The 24,411-nt window shown below is 35.1% G+C and overlaps 1 long non-coding RNA gene across 2 annotated transcripts; it reads right to left on the reverse strand.

The window, feature by feature from the left end:
- Positions 1-5,946: 5,946 nt before the first annotated feature.
- LOC127806843 (uncharacterized) lies at positions 5,947-7,293 on the reverse strand. 2 transcript variants are annotated; one of them, XR_008024513.1, is made up of 3 exons: positions 7,153-7,293; positions 6,770-6,822; positions 5,947-6,185 (listed from the first exon to the last, which is right to left on the reverse strand). It is a non-coding gene; the product is annotated as an uncharacterized LOC127806843 (long non-coding RNA). The 2 variants fall into 2 exon arrangements; XR_008024512.1 differs by lacking the exon at positions 7,153-7,293 and adding an exon at positions 6,928-7,084.
- Positions 7,294-24,411: the final 17,118 nt, after the last annotated feature.

Here is a 24,411-nt window from a genome sequence, read left to right on the forward strand (position 1 = left end):
TGTTATTTACATTGGTATCAGAGTTATGTTGTTTATATCTTGTTATTGAAGGCATTTTATGGTTGTTTTACATGACTTCTTTTTCAATCATAATTTCTATGATAGAGGTGTTTAATATGAAAGAGCTGCAATTTATTGTTTACCTAATTTATTATTTATATATGTTTTTACATATACATTTGTGGCATAAGCATATTAAATAAGAAAATTACGGTTTCTAATTTCAAAACCTAGTGCCACATATAACTATTGTCACCACTGAATTAGAGAAAAATGTCAACTCTGATTACATTATGGTAGTAGTTATGAGACTTACGTCACGAGCAAATTACTTGGTGATAGTGATGAGTGCATAATTTCATATATTTATTTCTCTTACATATGGTCTTTTGGGTGATCTTTATGCTTTATTGTGCTAATTTATGCTTATTTTTATGGTTAAGGAAATTTTGGATAGGTTCGAATAAATTGGATTTTTACTTAAAAAATTTTAGCTTTTTAATATTCTGACTTTTTGGGCTTCTTACAGATTTTTGATCTTGTTAGAGTTCAAGAACATGAATAACGTCTTTAGAGATTTTGTAGAGGACTTCTTGGGATTTTTATAATGGTATTATTTATCCAAATTCGAGTTTATTTGGGCCTTTAAACATTACTTCAACGTTAGAGCCGAAAAGTTGGGCCAAATCCTAATTGGATTAGAATTTTATACGAATACTGAATCTTTAAAAGGACATAACTTGAGTTTCTGATGTCCAAATAGAGTGATTCAAAAGTCTAAATTTATCTAGACATTCTAAAATACAATTATTAAGAAGGGGCCGAAGCCCAAAAATCTTGTTCTGTAACCCAAAATGGGCTCATAATTTACGGGAGTTTAGGAAGCTCTAATTCTTTTGCTGATTTGGATTCTTTGTTAGGAGCTATTTAAGGTCTTGCTCCAAGCTCAAGAAGAGAAGGACAACCAAGAAGAAAAAGAGGCAGAGAAGCACATCCAAGAAGAGGAAGAAGCATCATTTTCATATTTTCTCTTCTTTTTGTGTTCTTTCTCTCATTATGTGTGGCTAAACTTTAGTTTTTCAGTAGAAGGATATTTTGAAGTCATGGTGAAGAACATTGTGAGATCTTTTTGAATTTATTTGCAATCTAATTTTCTGTTGAATATTCATGTATATTCTGATTTTGATATTTATGATTGTGTAGACAACCACTATTCAAGTCTTGACGCATGATCAATTGCTAGCTTGAATACCAAATCGTAATTGTTTGGTCTTTCTTGCATAAGTAGCAACTAGGGTTGATGATTATGGATAAGTTGTAACGACCTGAAGATGGGGGCTGATATTAATGAATAACTCGATCTTATTTGGTGTCTTATGGGTATAATTATTTGTTAAATTGGGTTTCGGCGTGGTGTGAGTGTGTATGTAAGTGTTTTGGAAGATTTAGGATGAGTGGTTAAGGGTTAGGAGGGTTTAAGTGGAGGCATTCGAATGTGTGGGGCTTTGGGAGACTAGATATTCGAATGGAGGAAACACAATTCGAATAAGAGCCAAGCCTTGCGAATGCCTTAAGCCTAGCAACCCCATTCGAATGCTACAGTGAGTACCATTTGAATGGGGGGTGATCCATTCGAATGACCTATTTTTCTGGGTGTAACTTCTTTGTTGTAACTCAATTTTGACTATGTTTCTGCCTGAATCTTTCAAAATGTAAAACATGAAAGTTGTAGATCTTTCTCTTTTCATTCCATGTCATCTTGAATCACCTCAATCGGAGTTCGAACGAGAAAGTTATTCCCCAAATTTGAAAGGGTGTCAAAATTGTCTAGAATCCATTTTTAGTAGATTAAACCTTTACATTCGAATGAGTTGCCTTCCATTCGAATGAGCTATGCAAAAATTGAAAAATTCATCCAAATGAGGCCACTGTAGCATTTGAATATCCTTCTTTTTCCTTCAGCTTTTCACCCAACTGTTCCAAATTCATTCGAATGCCCTATTGTAGCATTCGAATGCCTTTTGTATTTTTTTAATTTCTCTATCAAATGCCTCAAAACCTATTCGAATGTACCCAGATCATCCGAATGACTTTCACGCAGTAGCCTATATATGTATATATCATCTGAATGCCTTAAGCTTTATTCGAATGTCTCTTTCAGTGACTCACAAATATATATATATATCACCCGAATCGTCAGTAATTCAAGAAACATATAGAAGATTTCAGATCAAAAAAATAATAAAGGAATTTAGGAAATAAATGAATGGATAAACATGATGTATGGAGAAAATATAAAAGAGAGACATTGTAAAGAAAATATCCCAAAAGTAGAGGAGATAAACTCGAGTTCTTTCTCACCCTTGTAAGTTTCTCATCTCCTTAAACCCTTTTCTTCTTTTCAACAGCAAGCCAAATCTAATTATTCAAGCCATTTCTAGTCGCTATTAAGCAACATAGAAGGTTTAAAAAAGCAAGTTCTCTTCTACTCCTCTCTCTTTCCGAAATATTACTTTTGTTCTTAGGTTTGAATACGGGGTTAAGGGTTTGGCTGAGGTTTTTCGGTTATGTCTCTTGGGATGTTTTTATCAACCAAGTGGGGTTCGTTCTTTCCCACTATTCCTAAGGAATGGAGTTTTAAGTAGAATCTAGCATAAGGGGCTTGTTTCTTCTCCATGCCCAGTTTAATATATCTCACTGTGATCTTGAAGCTTAGGCAAGAAATCCATGTTTTAGTTCCAGTTGCTAACGGTGTTGAACATGTTTATAAACTGAAAAAAACGTTAAATTGCAAATATTCTCACTGCCATGCCATGTCCTGAATGAGTGGTAATTATGTATCATGAGCATGTCTTAGCTTGATCTTTAGCATCACATCTCATGAGTGGGCACAAGCATTAGTTTTTAATTCTATCACATGTGCAATTTGTATGTGGCCACTCTATGTGTTGCATTTGCATTGAGAAGACATGGACATAGATGATTATGCGCATAACGGTTTTGTACCGTTGGGATACATCCCCCCAAACTAGTAGGCATTAGCCTGACTAGGGTTACGCTTCTGCGGTGACGAATGAGTGGCGCGCCTAGTGGTGATGACCATGCGTGATATTATATATATATGTACGTACGGTTATAGCCAAGTATATAAGATATGACTTATAGTCTACATACTATTATAGTTTTTCTGGGTTCTGGTATCAGTTACAGGCCGATATATATTATGATTCATTTTATATAGTTATGTGGGCCACTGGCCAGTTATGTGCGATCGAATTTTATGTGTGTTACACATGACATTATCATTACTGGTGTGTGTGCAACTCCTGAGTTATAATCTATCATTCCCGTTTATATGCTTATTCACCACACTTGTACCATATTATTATTTGCCATGCTCTTCCTTCTTAATTCTTATACTTGTTGAGCTTTGTAGCTCACGTTGTACTCTCCTCTATTCCAGGTAAAGGTAAAGAAGTGACAGGCGGGGAATCGAGCAAGAATGATGGGCAGACATGTGCGCGTGTGGGTCCCCTCTTGATTTAAATGGTCTTGGGAAACATATGTTGGTAGATGTATACATTTTATGTTGTGTGTAATGTAACTTAAGATAAAGTGGTGTAATGTAACCTTTGAAGTCATATCTTTTGGTTTGAGTTTGATGGATGTCAGATGTATGCATGCGTGTGACTAGGTGTTGATTCTTCTATGTTCCCTAACACCCACTCTTCTGGGTTGCCCCTAGGAATGGGGTAGCTTGAGGAAGGGGGTGTTACATAAGTTTTTGTTCAATTCCTAGGGAGTACATATGCTAAATTAAATAAACCGAGCTTGTGTGTTTATTGTTTAGATTTGGTCTTGTTTCCACAAAGTTTAATGCTGCCTTTAAATTAAATTATAGAGAACTTGTTCTAGGGCTATTTGAAGGTAAGGCTTAATTGAAGAGTTTGTTTTAATTAACTAAGAAGTAAGGGATATTGAATGAACAAAACTTGTTGTTCTTGCTAAGGCCAAGTATTCAAGGAAAATTAGTGAATTTGGCATCAATGATCAGTGTCATAACCATTGGTGGATAAATCCTTTCAACCGGAAGCGTTTCTATTGATTACTTTAATATTTTTACATTCTAATTTATCTTATTAATTTAGAATAATAATTCTGCTTTTAGTTGTTTAGATTCACGTTTTAAACCCCCCTAATTGTTTCTTCTATTTATTTTAACTTTTCAAAGTAATATATATAACCAATCCCTGTGGATACGACCTTGCTCATCACTATCACAATTTACATGTTTAAGAACAAGAATTTATTATTTGTTAGATTCGACACCCATCAATTAATATAAAAAAGTTTGCTAACCAGACGTTTGTATTGATTTGGATTAGAAAAAGGAGCCCCTTGGTTAGGAATCAATTGCAAACCCTTGGATAAAGGAAAGGGTGTGTCTTTGGCATCTTGAAGTCTAGTAGTGATAACTAAGTCCAAAATGAACTTACGTTGACAAAGAAAAGTACTTGAGCTTGATCTAGCACTTCAAGACCAAGGAAGTATTTAAGGAAACCCAAATCTTTGATAGTGAACTACTTGTCAAGACCAATCTTAACAGATTGAATAAAATCCACATTATCACCAGCTATTAGAACATCATCAACATATACAAGTAGAGCAACAAAATGAGCATTAATCTTATGAAGAAACAGGCAATGATCATAGGGTGATTGAACAAAGCCAATCTTGAACAAAAAAGCATTGAACTCAAAATTCCAATGACGTGAAGCTTTTTCAAGCCATGGAGAGATCTCTTAAGTAGACAAACCTTCCCTGGTCCAATAGAAAATCCATTAGGAGGAGTGATATAAAATTCCTCATCAAGATGTTAAGGGTTTTAATTAACTTACTATCAGTAACTTTTGTAGGTTAAACTATAACCTTTATATAACTTTTTAACAAGCTAAAGTTTGAACCTTTACAATCTGTGCTTTTTATGGATCATGCACTTAACCCTCAACAAGAAGATTGATAAAGGTTTAAAAAAAAAAAAAAACACTTAGAGAAGCTTTCGCATATTATATGGTTTCTATGTATCTATAATGGCCCGCTCCTGAAGGCGCCTGCTGGTATAGGACATTCAGAAAAAAGGTCATCACAAGGATGATATAGAACAAGACATCACACAAATACTCACATTCTAGTTTCATTTCTTGCAACGAAATTTCCATAACCTTTTTTTTTACAAAATAAGGTTTGACAAATATTGGCTTTATGCCCATACAAAACAATCACGAGGCTCTAATGTAAATAAACAAAATGAAAATCTCATCGAATTAAGCCTCACCAAATCACTAACTAGGATCTTCAAGTTGAGGGCGCCTCTGTACACCACTACCCTTAGGCTATAGTCCCACTAGACTCTCCCCCAATAATTGCTTTGCCCCTACCTGGAATTACATAAAAAGATCAAGTGAGCCACAAGACTCAACATGTTTTAAACACAAGGAATAGTTTACATGATTGCAAAATCATAGTGACAATGAAGCAGAGTGACAACAAATCAAATATTAATACAAATATATATATATATATTTCAAGGGATCGCATCTCATGAATTTATCAATCAAAATTTATCATTCATGTCACCATATATAATTATGCAAGTGTGTATAGCCATTTTGTGTGTATACATCATGAGTGAAGATCTCATAAATCCCATAGGCTCATAAGCTGCCATGTAAGGTATGAAAAAGTATATCATGTTAAGAATCCATGTAACAACCCAAATTTCTTGAGCGTGTTATAACTTAGGATTTCAGGAATATAAAAATTTTTCATATAACAATAGCTGTCATACATCACACAATATCCCAAAACTCCAAATTTACACCTTCTCAGCTTAACAAACCCAATAATCGAATAGCTAAGACAGGCGTTAAAATCTTGAATGCGGAAGATAGATCGAACCTGATATGGTTCACAACCATAATACTTTATTTATCATAAAATTGTTCAAGACGTTTACAAAATGAATTACATGGACATCATCTCTCGCAAGATATAACTGAACGTCTTAAACATATCCAAGACATACATAGGTTCGCATATAAATGAAAATATTCTAAACATGCTATAGACAGCAAATTAAACTTATTCTTCAGCTACCTCCTTTCCTTTAGAGCCGCTCGTCGAACCTGGAACGTTTGAATATTCCAGGGACATAGTCCAATTAGAAGATGAATCTTCTAGTGAGAAACTCCAAAAACAGTTTATATCGATGCATGATCAGGTATAAAATATATGAGAAAAACAACGAGAACTACTCCGAAGTGCCTCGTGAACACGTTAGCCTTCTCCAACGAGAGCTTTCTCAATGGCGCACGCATAGCGCCTCTCGGGAGGTCCCTAACCATGTCACTTTGGCCCGACTTCATAGCACTCATGCAGGCACCACATCCATTGTTCCTTAGGCTCACGGTCTTCCCCACGAGAGCTTTCTCGATGGCGCACGCATAGCGCCTCTCGGGGGATATCCGACTTTTGCCCTCGGCCAACAATAGATAGGTACAACAGTATGGCCACACGAATTTTATAAATGCAACAGTTAAAAAGCCAATAGCATATAATTTTCAGAAAAATACATTTCGTATATGCATCATGATTTCACGTAAGAGAATAACGAGCGTTTATGTGTAAGAACTTCACGAAACACGTCTCATGCAATAGAAGTCTCTCATAAGAGAATAAAAAAATAGGATTTGGAGTATAGGAGTCTCACCTTGTTGAGTTATCTCTTCGACGATATAATTTTACAGCAAACGGCCTAGGTTTCTGCAGAAAATATGTGTTTTGGTAAATCTAACCTCAAATATTTTTACACAGAGTTTAAGGGTATTAAATTAGGGGCATAACTGGAAAATTTCATGTAAAAATGACCTCTCACGCGCCCTCACGCGCCAAAAGAAGGATGGACACGCGCCCCCACGCGCAGCCATTATCCGGCGCGTGTAACTCACGCGCAGGCACCAGATTCCGAACAGCAACGTGTCGGTTTGGTATTTCGGTCATATCTCCCTCGTTTTAACTCCGATTCGACCCCGTTTGAACCTACGCGACCCTCTCTTCCCCCTCTACAAGACTATAAAAAAAAATCGGACTTACCTCGCTTTTTTGCTGACTGATTTTGGCGAATTCCGGCGAAGACCCACAACTCCAACGAGGCTCGTTCTCCGCTGCTTCTTCGCCGCTTTCTTCCCGCCTTCTTGCCGAACCTCCTTCTCTCTCTCTAGAGTAAGCTCCTCCTCTTAGAGTGCTTCACTCTTCAAATTTGTTTGGAATGGTTTGAGAGCAACTCAAGGTGCCTATTTATAGAATCCTTCAACCAATGGTGTTATGCCACTTGTCACAATCTTAGCCATGGACTCCAAAGACTCAAAGCCATAATTGAGTGGCTTTTGAAATCCAAAACTAGAATTAATCCATCTTTTGAAATCTAAGCTAAAACCCTAAACTTCTTTCAAATAACACTTTGGCCCATATTTCAAGTTTTCAACTTTAACATTTCACCACCTAAGCTCATAATTTCATCATTCTTTCATTTGGATAATTTCTCTAATTAGAATTATACCCTCAAACATCAAATTTATCGATATACTTAAAATCCCAGAATTATTAACTCAAAATTACTCAATATATACGATTTTTCGGAAGCCCCTTACCATCATTCAGTATTTTTAGGTTATAACTTAGCTTAACCGAAGACCATTTCTGATTTGATTTCTTTCAGTGCAATAAGTCTCACCTCGAGACACTCGTTAAAATTATACCTTTGTCCTTAGGTATCTAAGCTCTAGGGCACTCCCTGCGACTGATTTGGTTACTTGTTGCCATTTCAAACATATTTTTCGATATTTTAACTCACTTAAAATACGTGGCAATTTCACGAAAATATAGGGTGTTATAATCCAACACATATAATAGTGAGCACTACCTACCGGGCTATGACCACCTCGACTCGGGCCAGGCGCTCCTAAGGTACTCTTTCTCCTCGCGTAAAATAGTAGGTGCACTAAATTTATAATAGTATAATGCATCAACACACAGTCATGCGACTTATACAAAAAATGCTAGGTTCCCAAAACTAATACCATACACACGCTGCGCACACACACACACACACACATATCCACTTTATTTGAACTCACATGTTGATAACAACCCATTACTAGCGATCATAACTTTATAATTGAGTCTCCGTTTACTTCAAAGGTCATTTTACTCATGTTAGCCCATTAACAAAATTATTTTGATTTGATCACAGAGGATTAACAAATGTAGCACAAGGTACCTGAATATGGCATTTGTATGAAATGTATATATATATATATATATTAGGATGTGACATTTGAATGGCTTAATGACATTCGAATATGGCATATAGATTTTCGAAATTGGCATTCGAATGAACTCAATGGCATTTGAATATGAAATTTAGGTTTATGTGAGATGCATTCGGATGGTATAGTGCCTATTCAGATATGACATATAAGTTTCTAAGAGATGCATTCGGATGGTACAGTGCCTATTTAGATGTGACATATAGGTTTTTAAGAAATGCATTCAGATGGTTCAATGGCATTCGAATATAACATTTAAGTTTCTGTGAGATGCATTCGGATGCTATAGTGCCTATTCAAATATGACATATAAGTTTCTAAGAGATGTATTTGGATGGCTCATAGCATATTCGGATGTGTCAAACAAATAATATGAGTGATATTCGGATGCTACAATACCTATTCGGATGCAACCTGGTGTATTTTGTATCTTGAATCCGGATGTGGTTTGGATGTATTCGAATGTTTATGTTGTACATTCATCCATGGATACACGACTAAGCTCAAGCGGATATAGAAGTGGACAAGGCTTCGTATTTACATCTAAGCCAATAATATACCATTCATTGAAGTAAGCTTGGGGTGAAAACAAAACCCATTTGAGACCACAATAAGACCCCAAAGAGATACTGAACATTTCACAGAACAACTCAACTAATGGAAGTCATAGACAATGCTATCAGAAGTTAAACACGGTAAGTCAAAATGACAAGAACCAACCACAGACTCGTATTAGTAGAAAGAAGATATAAGATAGCTTGCACGAATATAAAAGATGGTTCAAGGAAAACTTGCCTGATGATTTTGTGATGTAGAAGAATTATCTATCTTCCTAAAGCTCCTATCGGCCAAGACAAAATATAGATACGAGAAGCCGAAAGGGAGGAGAAGAAATATGAAGAAGAAGTTGAAGAAGGTGAAGATAAATACGTAGAAGAGGGTGAATGAAAAGAGAGAAACAGAGGTCGTTATTGCAGATGGATCATGAAGAGGAAAAATGCAACAAGGATGCAGGTCTGCACCTGCAAATGGGTCGAAATGACCTAACTGCCCCTTTTTCTCTAACGACGGTCAAGAAGACCAAGGGTAGTATTGACATTTGTTGGCCATTTTAATTTATTATGATTTTCTTTAAAATTCAAATCTGATTCCTCAATTAGGCTCAACCCATACCGTGGCCCATTCCATGGCCCAACACACTGATGCAATAATCTAAATTACATCTAGGCATATTCATATTATAAGCTCATGAACACATTCTCACTTTTAAAATTTATGCTATTGAAATTTTATCATGCCCAAGATTCAAATAGAAGTACAACTTGAAATATCACATACCTAGATTCATTAACGGGTTGTTATGGTATCAAGCTTCAACATCTCTTGAAAGATGAAGGTCTCCACTCTGCTCTTCTAGTAGGCGTAGTTGTTGCCATCGAAGAATGAAGGCTTATTGTAGGATTGGCTTTCCTAGAAAGAGTTGTTGGATGTTTTGGCCATTCTGATCTTTGTTCTAGGTTGGTTAGACCTATGTATGAGATCTGTTTTGATACCACTTATTGAAACAGTTACCTTAAGAGGGGATGAATAAAACTTTTTCACTCTTTTTAAAAACTTTAAAAAACATAAGCAAAGTAAAAAGGCCTAATCTACTACCTTGGTTTCTCACCAAGAATTTTGGCAAACACAATTTTACCTTTGTGGCTTTTAAGCAGGCTCAGCTACTAACCTTTACAAGATGGCTTTTTAACACTTGGTTCAATCACAACCAATATCTTTTATAAGTTCAAATTTAACCTTTACAAGATTCACAATAAAATGTGAAAATGATTTCTCGAGATAAAATGAAAATAGTACAAGAATATAGATTTTTCTCTTGAATGAAAGAGAGAAACAGAATGTAGAAATTTGTTACACTCTCTCTTTTAAAATCTCACAAAGAATAATCTTTGAAAGCACGAGAATGAAAGATCAGAAAGCTCTTGTAAACTGGTAACCCTCTTTAACATGCTTCATCTCCTATTTATAGTTTTTTTTGTATTAAATGATACTAATATGGTATTAAACAAATAGAATGTTTGTTTGTCTCACAACTGCCACTTTTTGTCTCTATAAACCTCAAACAAACTGTTAGCAATCCATAAAATATGACAAGCTGTTTGAAGAGCATTTAATGCACTGAAAAGTAGAGACAAGCTTTATTAAATGTAGTGTAACGACTATATTTATCAAAATCTATGAAGCATTACTCGAGTACAAACTAGCCATTACTCAACTAAGTTTGATCTTTACTCAATTATATGTTTTATGTAATCCATTACTTTTTATGCTTACTCAAGTGTAAAGTTACCATTACTTGATTGTTTTTTAGCCATAGAAAAATGAAATATCTACTTGATTTCAAAGTAATGTATATTCAATTAATACTAATCCTTACTCGAGTACAAAGGATTTTACTTGATTAAATTTTAAGTCCAGAAACTTCGCCTATTTTCAGCCTATGATTACTCAATTACAAAGGATATCTACTCAAGTACAAAAGATATATTACCTGATTACAAAATCATATACTCAAGTAAAAAGATCCCCAAAAATTTTAACTGAAGATCACTTGATTACAAAGAAGATTCACTCGCGTATACATTGATTGTCACTTGATTACAAAGACACCTTACTCAATTAATTTGAAGATGATAGAGAATTACACATACTCGAATGTAAAGGTTAAGTTAGTCGAATACTTCATGTCTTTACTCGATTATTCTTACATTTGTAATTGATTATTTTTAGAATGAACTAAGCACTACTCAATTACACAAATGGCATACTCGATTATCTTATGCTTGAAAAATTTGCTAATCATTCACATACTCAATCATTTATGTTGAGAAATTTATATTTTGATTAATGGATAAAATAATTTTGGAAAATATGTTTTCTGTAAAATTAGTTTATAGATAATTTTCAAAGCATTTTTTTATAAATTAATTTGGTCTAGAAAACTTCATATAGTTATGTCTTTCAAAACAACTAAATATTGCTTTTGGTTGATCAAGGAATATGAACCTTATAAATATATTTTTGTTTAAATTGGAAAACTTCAGTCTGTATAGTCTTATATTCTTCAAAATAGAAAAACATTATTTTGTAATGATTGAGTTTGATGTTAAATATTTGAGAAAATATTTTGAAAATTCAACTTAGGTATAAAAATCCTTTTGACAAACTTAGTATATATGTTTTTGAAGATTTTGAAGGAAAAGTATTTAAAAATTCTTTTAAACCTTCTACACTTTTCTTAAATCTAAAAGTAAGTTTTGAATCAATTGAGTATTGCTCAGTATATTTTTCAATATATTCAATTATTCAATCAAGTTTAATAAAACTTGAGTATGTGTTATACAAAATCTTATTTCTTAAAGCTATAATTGAGTATGATATTTGGATAATCAAGTATTTTTCTAACCATTGAAATCTAAGCATATTTTTAGTCGAGTAGTGCTCTGTGTGTCTTTCAAATTAGTTGATTATATGTTTTAGCAAAATCTATTTTAAATCAACTATTAAGGGTGCGTTCTCTTTGCTTTTCAATTTTCAGTTTTGAGTTTTGAATTCATTTTCTGTTTTGGTACTCTGTTTTTAGAAAATTGAAAACGCTTTCTCTTTGTCATTTTGAAAAACTATTTTTTCAAAATAGAAAATTAGAAAACGCGTTCTTTTTGAAATTTTGAAAATATTTTTTAATGATATTTTATTCAATAAATTTGATTATTAAGTAAATTATAAATATTTAATGTTAATATATTATTAAAAATATATATATTTTAAAGTTAATGAATTTTATAATATTTTTCTCCTTTACAATAATAAAATATGAATAAATAGATAAATAAATATGTTTTGAGTTTTGAGTTTATTTTGGATGAAAACACTCAAAACAACTTTTTGTTGTTTTGAGTTTTCTTTACAATTTTTTTTTTATTTTTAAAAATAACAAAGAGAACGCGTTTTCATTATTTTAGAAAATTGAAAACTAAAAATAACTTGAAGACAGTAAAGAGAATGCAACCTAAGATTTCCTACTCCAGTATTTTATACAAGCTTTCTGTTTTTCCAAAACCAATCGAGTAAGGATGTTTTTCAATCGAGTATCTTTCTATTATCAAAACTCCAAGTATCTCCTTAGTGGAGTATATCTTTCTCTCAATCGACTAATGTATTTTTTATAATCAATTATCTATATTGTTTGATAGAGTAAAAGATTGAATAAAGTATGGCTAAGCCTTTGTGCTAAATTTTAATCGAGTATCAGTTATCTATATTCGAGTATATCCTTGTATTAATCGAGTAAGTTTAGCCTGGTAGTTGAGTGTTTAATTCAAAATCTCTGTGATTTGAGAGTCAGTTGAGTAATAACTTGGTCATACTCGAGTGAGCCTTCTATATAATCGATTACATGAATTGTCTAATCGAGTGATTCTCATTACTCAAGTATCCCTAGGACTTAGTCGAGTAACTGGCATCTAATTTCAAATTTTATAGCTATTACTCAGAAAGTAAAAAAAGAATAGTTTTGACTATTAGAACTTTATTTGTAACGACCTGTAATTGGGTCTAAGTTATTTTGCTATTATTTCTATGTGTGTTATATTTTGTTAAATATTTTGATCAATGTGTTTAAAATGATATAAATGTGGAAAGTCCAAAATAAGTAAAAAAAAAAAATTAAATGTTGAAAAGTCAAAGGCAATGAAAAGAGAAAATTATGTGTGTAAAAAAAATCAAGAAATGGGTTAGTTTGAAATGTTTGATAAGTCAAAACTAAATTGGGGTTTGGAATGGAAGAAGCTGCCGGGTATGTGAATGTATATATGTTATATGTATATTATTCAATTGTGAAATGGTGTAATATATACTTATATGTATAAAGATGAGGGCATAATGGGAAATGAGAAGAGTAGGGGTAGGCAAAATTGGAAATAAAAAATGAGAGAGCAGGCGGTCTTGGCGTGCAAGCCACTCCCTCTCTCTCTCCATCTTTATTTCACCTTCTTCTCATTCTCCTTCTTTCATTTTCTCTCTCTTGTTCCTTCTTTCTTTCTCCTTATTCTTTCTAAGGATAATGCTAGACGAACGTAAAGTTGGACAAACGGGTGAACAACTTCAATTTATCGCGATATTTTGAAACCAAAATATCGCGATATTTTATATCTAAATTTTTGAATGCCCGCCCACATTTTCTTTATCCTTCCTCCCCCCTCTTCTCTCTCTCTCTCTCTCTCTCTCTCTCTTCATTCCTCTACCTCCGCCGTCCGCCTCCGCCTGCTGCCTCCATTTGCTTCTGTCTACCTTCGTCGTCCGTTAGCCTTCACCTCCACCCATTTTCTCTCTCATCTCTCACTCTTTGCATTCGCCTGCTGCCTCCATCTGCTTCTGTCTACCTTCGTCATCTGTTCGCCTCCGCCTCCACCCATTTTCTCTCTCATCTCTCACTCTTTGCATCACTCTCGCTCAAGCTAATCTAATATTTTCACCCTGATTAAGTAAAATGCATTGACACACACAAATAATTGCAGGTTCTCACTCTCATGCAAGCTCTTGATAACAAAAAAGTTTCGGTATGCTTCACTGGATTTTCTAATAAAGGCCCAACAAACTGAAGCAAGTTTTGCAAAATAAAAAAAAACAATAATTAGATTAGCTTTCTTCAAGCACACAGAAGCATACAGGGTTCAAATATTAATGGGATGCCAGATTATTTTTACCAGATGGTATATAACTCAAGTACCATTTAACGTATATGAGCATTCATGTATTGTATAATTGCAAACAGGCATATTGTTACTTGAACTAAATGACAAATAGTAATTGGAACTCCTTAATTTAAGTGCTGCAAAGAGAAGCATCCTATGCGTTGTCCTTTAATTGCAGTGAGAGAAACTTTTCAGAACAAAAATGGTTCCTTGTGGGCATGTCATATTCACTGTGATTCAAACAACTTTCTAGTTTTTCCACGACATGTGAATATTAGTTGCTATTGTCTTTCATACTCCACATCCTTCACATTACCTCCAGTTGGAAGGATTTCTCTTAAAAACCTTTATTGCTTAAATGTCCAAGAATATAAGTTCATAGAAGTTATAAAAACTGTTGTTGAATTAAAATTTGAATAACCTTTCACCACATACTACTAAGGCTTGCAAAGCCTAATTCCTGGCGATTAAGAAAAAAGCATTATTGCTTCATTCCTCTACATCATGGGAATAAAAAAAGCATTGCTTTCATCATCGCCTTCATCTTTGTGAGACACTTTCTGCCTCACAGAGAGTGAGAGGTGAGAGAGAGAACAAGTGAGAGGTGAGAGCTTCAGTGAGAGTGATGCAGAGACTGAGAGGTGAGAGAGAGAGTGGGTGAGAGGTGAGAGCTTTAGTGAGAGGGATGCAGAGAGTGAGAGGGAGAGTGAGAGTGGGTGAGAGTGATAGAGAGACTGTCTCAATTGAGGGTAAATTTGTCTTTTAAACAAAGGGTTAATATGGTAATTTTTGACGAGTTGTTCACCTATTTGTCCAACTTTACGTTCGTCTAGCATTATCCTCTTTCTAATTTCTGGGAGATTCAAGAGGGTTAAAGTGCGATTTCAAAAGGTTGCTTCTTTGGTTCAATCATCTAAGGCAAGTTTTTTCTTCTTCTTCTTTGTTAATGCAAGTTCTTTCATTGTTCTTCTCTTCGAGATAGGGATTTCAAATCCTCTTTTAGTTCATGGGTCAAGGGTTCATTCATTTTCTCCTTGGAGTTGGGTTCTTGAAAGCTATTTTGGACTTGGTGGATTTTTCTTCTTGGATGTAAATCTTGTGGGTCTCTTTGTATGGTTGATGGCTCTCTTTCAAAGACTCAATAGGGTTTTATTTCACCTTTCTTTTCTTCATGGAATGATGCATTATTTGATTAGGTTTAGGGCAAGCCAAGATTTGGTGTTCTTGTTTTCATTTTCCCATTCTTGGTTGTGGCCATCGTGTTGCTTCTCGGTATTGAGCGGTTACTAGTATGTAAAGGTTGTCAACCTTTTTCAAGGAAAATGGTTGGTTTTTGACAATTTGGGCAAAAATGTTGACCGTTCTTTTATTTTTGTCAACAATTTTGATGCAGCGGTTATCGACCGTTGGAAGCTGAGAGGGTGAATTTTGGCTGTTCTCCCTAGGCTATCGACCGTTCATGGTTTGTGGGGAATGAAATTGTCAATTGACCCTCATTGGTTGTCAATTGTTTCTTTCCAAAACACAGAAACAGTCGCCCATTTCTTGGTAATTATCGACCTTGGGTTGAGTTATTGGATGGGCCCCAAGGACCATGTTGGTCTTGGGTTGAGCTAATATTGAATGGGCCCTAAGGACCACACGGTGAGTATATGAGTGCATAGACTTGGGTTGAGCTAATCTTGAATGGGCCCCAACGACCACATGGTGAGTATATGAGTGCATAGCCTTGGGTTGAGCTATTGAATGGGCCCCAAGGACTATGTCGGTCTTGGGTTGAGCTAAAAGTAAAATGGGCCCCAAGTACCATAAGGAGTTTTGTTGAATGCATAAGCCTTGGGTGGAGCTAAGTTTGAATGGACCCCAAGGACCGTATGATTCATGTGCACTTATGTATGTGTTAATATTTGTTGATGTTCAAAAATGTGATTATATGCTTATACTTGCATGTATGTGTTGCAATATGAAAGGGTAAGGCATGATATAGTTTATAAATTGTTATAAGTGGTTACTCCCTACTCGTTTCTTGTTGTTCATGCCTTGATTCATAATGCTTTCATTGCTTTATACTATACTTGTTGAACTTTGTGATTGATCCTTGCTTTTGCGTCATTCCAAGTAAGGGCAAGGTTGTAGTTGAGGGTGAGGCAAATGGTGCCTGAGTCGGTGGTTTAGTGCATTTACAAAGACATTCTAGCCAAAAGATCATTGGGAGTGCGTTTTGAGGGCACAAGAAAAAGGGATTTATTTTGTGATTAGATAGTTTTGTTGCCCTTTCATTTTGAAATGTATGGGTGGTTAAGCCCTAAATAGATTATTAGTTGCAATATGATGTATTTATTTATTTGGCTCCTGTTGTTAATGAGCAAAATTGGAATTGTAATCATTTTGAGTCATATCTGTATCAATTTTGTGGAGATCTCCTTTTGGATTCCCATGCTAGCAAGATATCTGGGAGTTGACCCTTATATTATTTGTTTTTTCCTAGGCGTCTAACTGTATTCTTTTATAAAAGAATGTTAGAATATATTTATGCAACAATGCTTAATGCTTATCTTTATAATATGCATATTGTTTCTAACAAATTTAACTGTTAATGGTCAAATCAAATAAGCTGTGAGTTGTGCACATCTCAATACTGAATCTGACCATCAAGCTTTTATAAAAGGCCAAGGTATGCAATCTATCAACCTGTTGTTGAGCCATCAAGAAAGGTTATGTTGTTGACATAGCTGTGGGTGCTTAATTCTTTTCAGGCCATTCTTCTATGCTTAAGTGAGTTCTTATTTAGTTCATCTTCTATCACTCTAAGCATTTATCTGGTGAGATTAATTGTATATCTTTCTAAACCAAATTGAATAAGAGAAATGAGTGTTTTATTCATTCATTCTTTCGAACTCTCTTTTGTCCAAGAGAAAAGTGATATCATTGTACATCTTATATTTTTTTCTTGAGAAATCTTTTCACATATTTTGTGAAACTTGTAAAGGTTATACTTGCCCCTTAAAAGGCAAAGAAATGGTTGTGGTTGAATCTCTTAAAAAAAAAACCTCATGTATAGGTTATGCCTAATCCTTTAAAAAGTAATGGTTGTGGCTCAACTTAGAAAGAAAAAGCCTCATGCAATGGTTACTGCTTAACCTATGAAAAGTGAGGGTTCCTACTTAGCCCGTTAAAAGTAGAGATTACTAATTAGCCTGTAAAAATTGGGGTTCCTACTTAACTCGTAAAAGTGGAGGTTATAGTGAATTTGTAAAAACTACTATTTTTGGTGGATGTTTTCAAATCCTTAGTGATTGCCTTCTTTCTATTGTTTACATTTTTTCAGCAATTAATTTTTATTTGCTATGCATTCACTCTTCATACATAAAATGGCTTATTGCACAGCTTTCATATCTATCATCAAAATGTTTTGATGGTTAACATCATCTTAAATACTTTTCAATCTCAAATCTTATAAAGAGCTTCTTTTCATTAGTATAAATTGTTCTCTAAACTTGCACTCATCTTATACAAAACATATATTTTATCCTACTCTAAGCTATATAAGAATTTTCCTCTAATACAAACTTTATTTAAGTTTTCATAACATTTATGAAAAGTTTTTCAAACTTTAGTCTCACTGCATATAAGAACTTATTTGATATTTTCTAACTACATAAACATTTCTCATTACACACATTTGTTTCATATGTTTCAAACTGATTTCTTTCAAAAACAAAAATGTTTCTTAAATCCTTTCTTATGTGCATACATCTTCATATTAATATTTTCATATGTAAACTTATCAAATGCCTAAAGTTTTCTCAAATCATCTTTACGAAAAATCTTGTATGTTGCATACTCATTCAAGCTTATTCCATCCGTTGCTACATCTGCTAATAGTTTAATATAAGTGTTTTTTTCAAATAACTTTACTGCATTATTTTTCTCAAAATGATTTCATTGTTTTTTAAAAATAGTCAAAACACCCAATTCACTCTCATCTTGGGTAATCTTTCAATTTATTTGATTATTTTAAATAGAGTACCTGACTAAAACTTTATCGAACTTAAGAATTTTTCCAATTGTTTTAATCATCATCCATGAACCAAATTTACCATATCTTCTCATTAATTCAAAACACCAAATTTCTCAATACATCTTGTTTGTTAAACTTTGTACTTGTTTAATGGTTCTTAAAGGGGCTATGTTAAGAATGGATTTCATTTTATCAGGGTTTACTTCAATTTTTTGATGGTGCACTATAAAGCCAAGGAATATGCCTACGGTAACCCCTAATGCGCACTTGGTTGCATTAAACTTTATTTTATGATGTCATAGTATAAGAAAGCACTCCTGTAGGTTTGTAATGTGTTCCTAGGAATGAAGGCTTTTGACAAATATGTCATCCACATACGTCTCCATGTTTCTCCCAAGTTTGTTTTCAAATAGTTTATTTATGAGGCGCTAGTATGTGACACTGACATTCTTCAAGCCAAACGACATAACCTTGTAACAATAAGTGGTCTTATTCGTATCAAAGGATGTCTTTTCTTGGTCCTTGGGGTGTAGTAGAATCTGGTGGTATCCTTAAAAGGTATCTAGAAAACTAATGAGCTAACACCCAACCCCGTCTATTAGCACATCAATTTGTGATAACAAATAACTATTTTTTGGGCAAACCTTGTTGAGATATATGAAATTAACATATAATTGCCATTTTCCCTATCTTTTGGACACGAGGACCACATTACCTAACCAATTTAAGTAACTAAATTCCCTAATGTACCAAGCAAAAAGGAGCTTATCTACCTTGACTTTTATGACCTTTATTCATTTTGTGGCGAACTGCCATTTCTTTTGCTTTATTAGGTGATGTGCCAAGTTGAAACAAAGCTTATGCATATTAATGTTCAAATCAATCCTTGACATATCTTTGCCCAACCATGTTGGTAGGTCAACGAACTCACAGAATGATGAAATAACTTTTTTTTCATGGGTCTTAGAGCTAATCTTGAGGACCTTGTCTGGTTGTTCTTGTTGTTTTTGCTTTGGATGATGTTTTGATGGTGAAAACTATTATCTTTAGAAGTCAAAATTTATGCCAAAGGAAATTATCACTTTTATATGTCAAATCTGCCGACCATCTTGTCGTATATGTTGATCACCTTAATCCCACAATCCTTTGGGTTGTTAAAGGCAAAGTAAACTATCAAACATTTTGTTGAAAAGTGTTGACCGATTGTTTGCATACTATTGGCTATCATCGGTCGACAACCACCGCATTAGATTTCGTCGCTAGTTTTGAAGTCAATCGACCGATCTCTCAATCTTGTCGATTGGTCTATATGTGTCGATCGATCTTCTAAATTTGTCGACCGTTTTCATCACACATTTCTTTAACGACTAGTTTTTGTAGGCATTAAATGCTTCCAACAGCTACCATAATGACTCATTTAATTCAAACTCAGGAGAAAGCTATACATAGAGCTTGAGGAAGCATTAAAGAAGGCTAATGAAATAGTTCAAACATTAAAGCCATATCTTTCTTCTTCAAGTTTTCATTGTGTTTGAATTTTTCACTCAAGAGAAGTTATATATATCATTTGTCTTATCTTGGTTTAGCCTTTACCTTACATATTTAAGAGACATTGTAACTAGGACATTTATCTCTCAAACTATCTCTTTGTATCAAGTATTGTATATTTCCTAGTTGTATTGCTAGAGGGCCTACTTTGTATAAGTAGGAGGTTGTATTTTCCTAGCTGGTTGCTAAAGGGTCTATTTGAGTTCAAGTAGAAGGTTTTAATGAATTTGAAAATCTTTAGTGAAGAGCTAAGGTAGTGGAGTAGGTCGGTTGAGTCGAACTACAATAAATCTCTTGCGTCACTTTTACATTCTTACTTTAAATTCTTCAAGATTTGCAAATACCATTTTACATTTACTGTTTCATAGCACTTCATCCTTATTTCAAGCAAAAATTTTAAAATCGTCAAGTAATTTTTATAGCACCCAATTCACCCTCCATCTTGAGTGTGTGGTGACATAATTGTGCAAACTTAATAGAAGTATATCGATAAGCTTATCCATGGGCTTGACAGTCTTTGGCTCTTTCAAAATTTCTAAGAGGAAGTTAGCGACCACCATGATTTCTTGTCACATAGTTTGCCTCTATAGGGAAGTCGTGTAGCATTCTTGGGCAATTTTCTAATCGCCTAAACTTTACCAATGCCTCTTGGCATTGGGAACTTAAGCGTCATATGGTGAGTAGATGGAATAGCTTGAAGGGTGCTTAGGCTTGATCTTCTAAGTATCATATTGCAGGTAGATGGAACGTTGGCGACAAGGACATTTAGTTCCATCTAGACTCTCCAAGGGTAGCCCTATAGTGGTGGACAACTCAATACGGCCATATGCCTCCATCACTTCTCCGTTAAACCCAATTATAGGGTTTAGACTAGTTTAAGGTTATCCATCTTGTTAGAGGATTTCAAATGAACTTGTAATGTAATTGCTAAGAAAGCCCTTATCTATGAGATTTTGGATAACACCTTTTAGTTGTAGACACTCATCCATGTCATGAACACGATAGAGCTAACAGTATTTGTCTTGGTTCATTTTGCTCAATGGTGTCTACATTTGTAACACCCCATTTTCCCAAAGCGGGCGTTAATCTCAAAATTCGGGGATATAATCTTTTTCAACAACCTTCATTCAACATAAATCAAAATCCCGACAATCCCGATCCACTATCTCAGCATATTAACTCAAGAATAAGCTAAGACTAGCAATATCATCACATCAGCGGAAGCAAGATCGAATCTCGAATATATATAACCGAATTCACTTTCTTCATAATGTATAAATTATTTGACAAGACATTTCAAAACAAAATACATCGAGTCTCATCTCTTAACAATAACTACTATCACCTCGAGCATAAACAAAATATATGCTAACGATTACCAACGAAATCAACGGCTACGTCTCAATAACCCCTTTTTCTTTAGCGCCGCTACTTTCACCTGGAACGTTTGAATATTCCAGGAATATAGTCCAAATTAGATGATGAATCATCTAAGAGAGAATTCAAAAACATTTTCATGAATATATGCAACATGAATAAAACCCACATGTTCCAACATACCTCAGCCCAAGAGAACCCCACATAGCAATTAACCCTAACCGGGAAAAATGTAATATCTCTAAAGGCAATACAACCACATCGACACATTGGCATAACACAATCCTACTTAAGAGGGATAACCTCAACACACGAACCCGTGTATCACCCCTATATCATGTCTAGGCATTACGCTCACACTCAAAAGCTTCTAGATCCCAACATAACCCTGGCCACAAGATGATCAATACTATCCCTGAGAATCCAGGTCTATCTCAGGAGTAATACTACCGCTCAATGGTCCTGGGGTGGTGTCCACTCACAATCCCACCACTTTGAGTCAGTTTGGGGTGGTGTCCACTCTTAGCCCCGCCACTTGTTGACTCGCAAGGGTGATGTCCACTCTCAGCCCTCATCACAAGTGGACATTTTCCCTTGACACGCTTCCCTAGTGTTATCACTTAAGTGCCACACACAGGTTGACAACCCACATCTCACATGGACATCACACAAACATGCCAATGCCAATATTACCATCCATGTATCATATAAAATCAACCTTTCATGTACATAATTTATAACACAAAATTTAATGCACATATACAAAACATTTAGGGACGAACTGCCCTCATGAAGCAACCATCAAAGGTTAAAATCGTTCACATGCAACAAAACCTTCGCAAGTAATCAAATCAAGTTTAGGGTAAGAACCCTCACAAAACTGGGTTTTAGGTTAGAACACTCACTATCGACAAATTTTAAAATGCCTCGATTAGCATGCACAACCTTGATTTTTGTGCCAACTTCAAACTTTGCACAAGTCACTTCACCTCAAGCCTCAAAGTATCCTATCCATCATATCATCCATCAAAAATCTATTTTTCCTTAATTTCCTCACATTTTCTCCCATTTTTTCCTCACTAACATTCCAAAATAAAGGTTTCCTCAAACATTTTTCCAAATCTTTTTGCACAAAAATTCCTAAAATAATTTTCTAGGCATAATACAAAAAAAAAAAAGTCAGAAAATAACTCATTTGCACGCACTCCCACGCACCTGGCACATGAACAGCGCATAGTAGCCGCGCGTGAAGGCCACGCTCCGGCCTTCTTCTCCAACGACGGCACACCGAAGTTGCTGGATCTTTGCACCACGACGAACCTCTCTTCCATTGGATTCGAATGGCCCATCTTTCTACCCAAAACGAGCACCGGAAGTGCCGTAACCGGGGGCTTAAACTCTCGGCCGAACCGACCGCCTCCCATCTCCAGCGAAGCTTTGAACACCCATTAAATTGCAACCAAAATTCCTCAAATTCTCCAGATATCTTCCTCAGATCATGGGAAAAAAATGTCCTATGGTTTGAAACTCCGATTCATTTGCTAACCCTCTCGATTTGAAGCTCAAAGTACCAAATTTTCAGCCAAGCCCTAGCTCTATTTATAGGCCAAATCGACCATCCAATCGGTCATGGTTGCCTTACCCGATGCCTTTATCGCCTCAATCATCTCTTGGGTGACCCAAAAGCAGCGACAAACGGCCTCAAATGGCCGATTACAGGCCACGCCATTGCCGACCGAACCAGGGTCGGTTTTCTCAATTTTTTGGCCACCCTCGTGCTCGCCGTCGGCATGGCTTTGGTCTTTCAGCTTCCCCGACCAACCCCCTCGAGATCCCCTTGGTTGGAAGCCTCGATCGGTGACCTGCAGTGGCTGTCAGCCATGGCAGCTTCTTCTTTTTGGAATTTGCACTTTTGCCCCTCACTTTTGTCTTATTGCATTTTGCCCCTTATCCTGAAGCCCCTGATCTTTCTATCATTTCCAATGAGACCCTCAAGTTCCAAAATCCTCATTTCATCCTCAAAGACTCCAAAAAATCATCCTTTAAACCTCCCTCAGGTAATTTTAAGAAACTACACTTAGGCCCGAATTTTTGTTTACACTACAAACTTTCTCGATTCAACCCGAAATCACTCAAGGGTTGTTCTACTTACAAAATAAAGGCCTCTCAAGGGTTTCGTTGACATTTCGGAGGTCCCTCATGATAATTCAATTTTTTGGTCTAATCCAAAGCTGTACCGAAAACTATTCCCAATCCCATTTCTTCCAATACTAAAAATCACCTCTTGAATCGCTCATTAATACTATATTATTTTCCTTTGATATCTAAGATTCGAGGTGCTCCCTTCGATTGATTCGACGACTTATTTTCACTATTATACCCATTTTCGGTATTTTAATCTTACTTAAATGACGTGGCAGCCTTATGTCGAAGCGGGGTCATACAACATTTTTACTGGCCAAGGGAGAATGTCCTTATGCTCGATGTTTCTTAGTATGGTCGAGCGAAAAATGTTGAGGGTGGTGTACTAAACCAGACTCCTTCTGGTATTGAGTAGGCCTAAGCAGTCATGTGCTTGGACCAATGGTCATTTCGTTGGTTCCTAGGAGTCACTTTCACTTTTTTTTCTTCTTTATTTTGAGTTGTTTGACCTTTTTGACTTGATGAATATCATTAATAGAGTTACAAAAAACATATAATAGAGTTACTTGATAGACTTGATTACCATATAAAATACCCCATATTTTTGTGAAGATGCCACGTATTTTAAGTAAGTTTAAAATATCAAAAAATATGTTTGAAATGCCAATAAGTGACCAAATCAGTCGCAGAGAGTGCCCTAAAGCTTAGATACCTGAGGACAAATGTATATTTTTTATGAGCGTCTTGAGACAAGATTTATGATGCTGAAAGAAATTAAATCAGAGACAATTTTTCGGTTAAGCTAAGTTATGGTCTAAAATAGCCGAATGATGGTAAGGGGCTTCGAGAAATCGTACATATCGAGTAATTTTGAGTAATTAATTTTGAGATTTTAAATATCTGGATAAATTTGATGTTTGAGGGTGTAATTATAATTAGATAATTATCCAAACAAAATAAGGATAAAATTAAGAGCTTATGTGGTAAAGTTGAGAACTTGAAATAAGGGCCAAAGTGTCATTTGGAAGAAGTTGGGGAATTAGCTTGTATTTCAAAAATTGAATTCATTATAGTTTTGGATTTGAAAGGCCATTCAATTATATCTTTGAGTCTTTGGAGTCCACGGCTTAGATTGTGACAAGTGGCATAATGTGATTCGTTGAAGAAATCTATAAATAGGCAC

Source organism: Diospyros lotus, chromosome 7, assembly GCF_014633365.1.
Source record: "Diospyros lotus cultivar Yz01 chromosome 7, ASM1463336v1, whole genome shotgun sequence".
NCBI classification, from domain to species: domain Eukaryota; kingdom Viridiplantae; phylum Streptophyta; class Magnoliopsida; order Ericales; family Ebenaceae; genus Diospyros; species Diospyros lotus.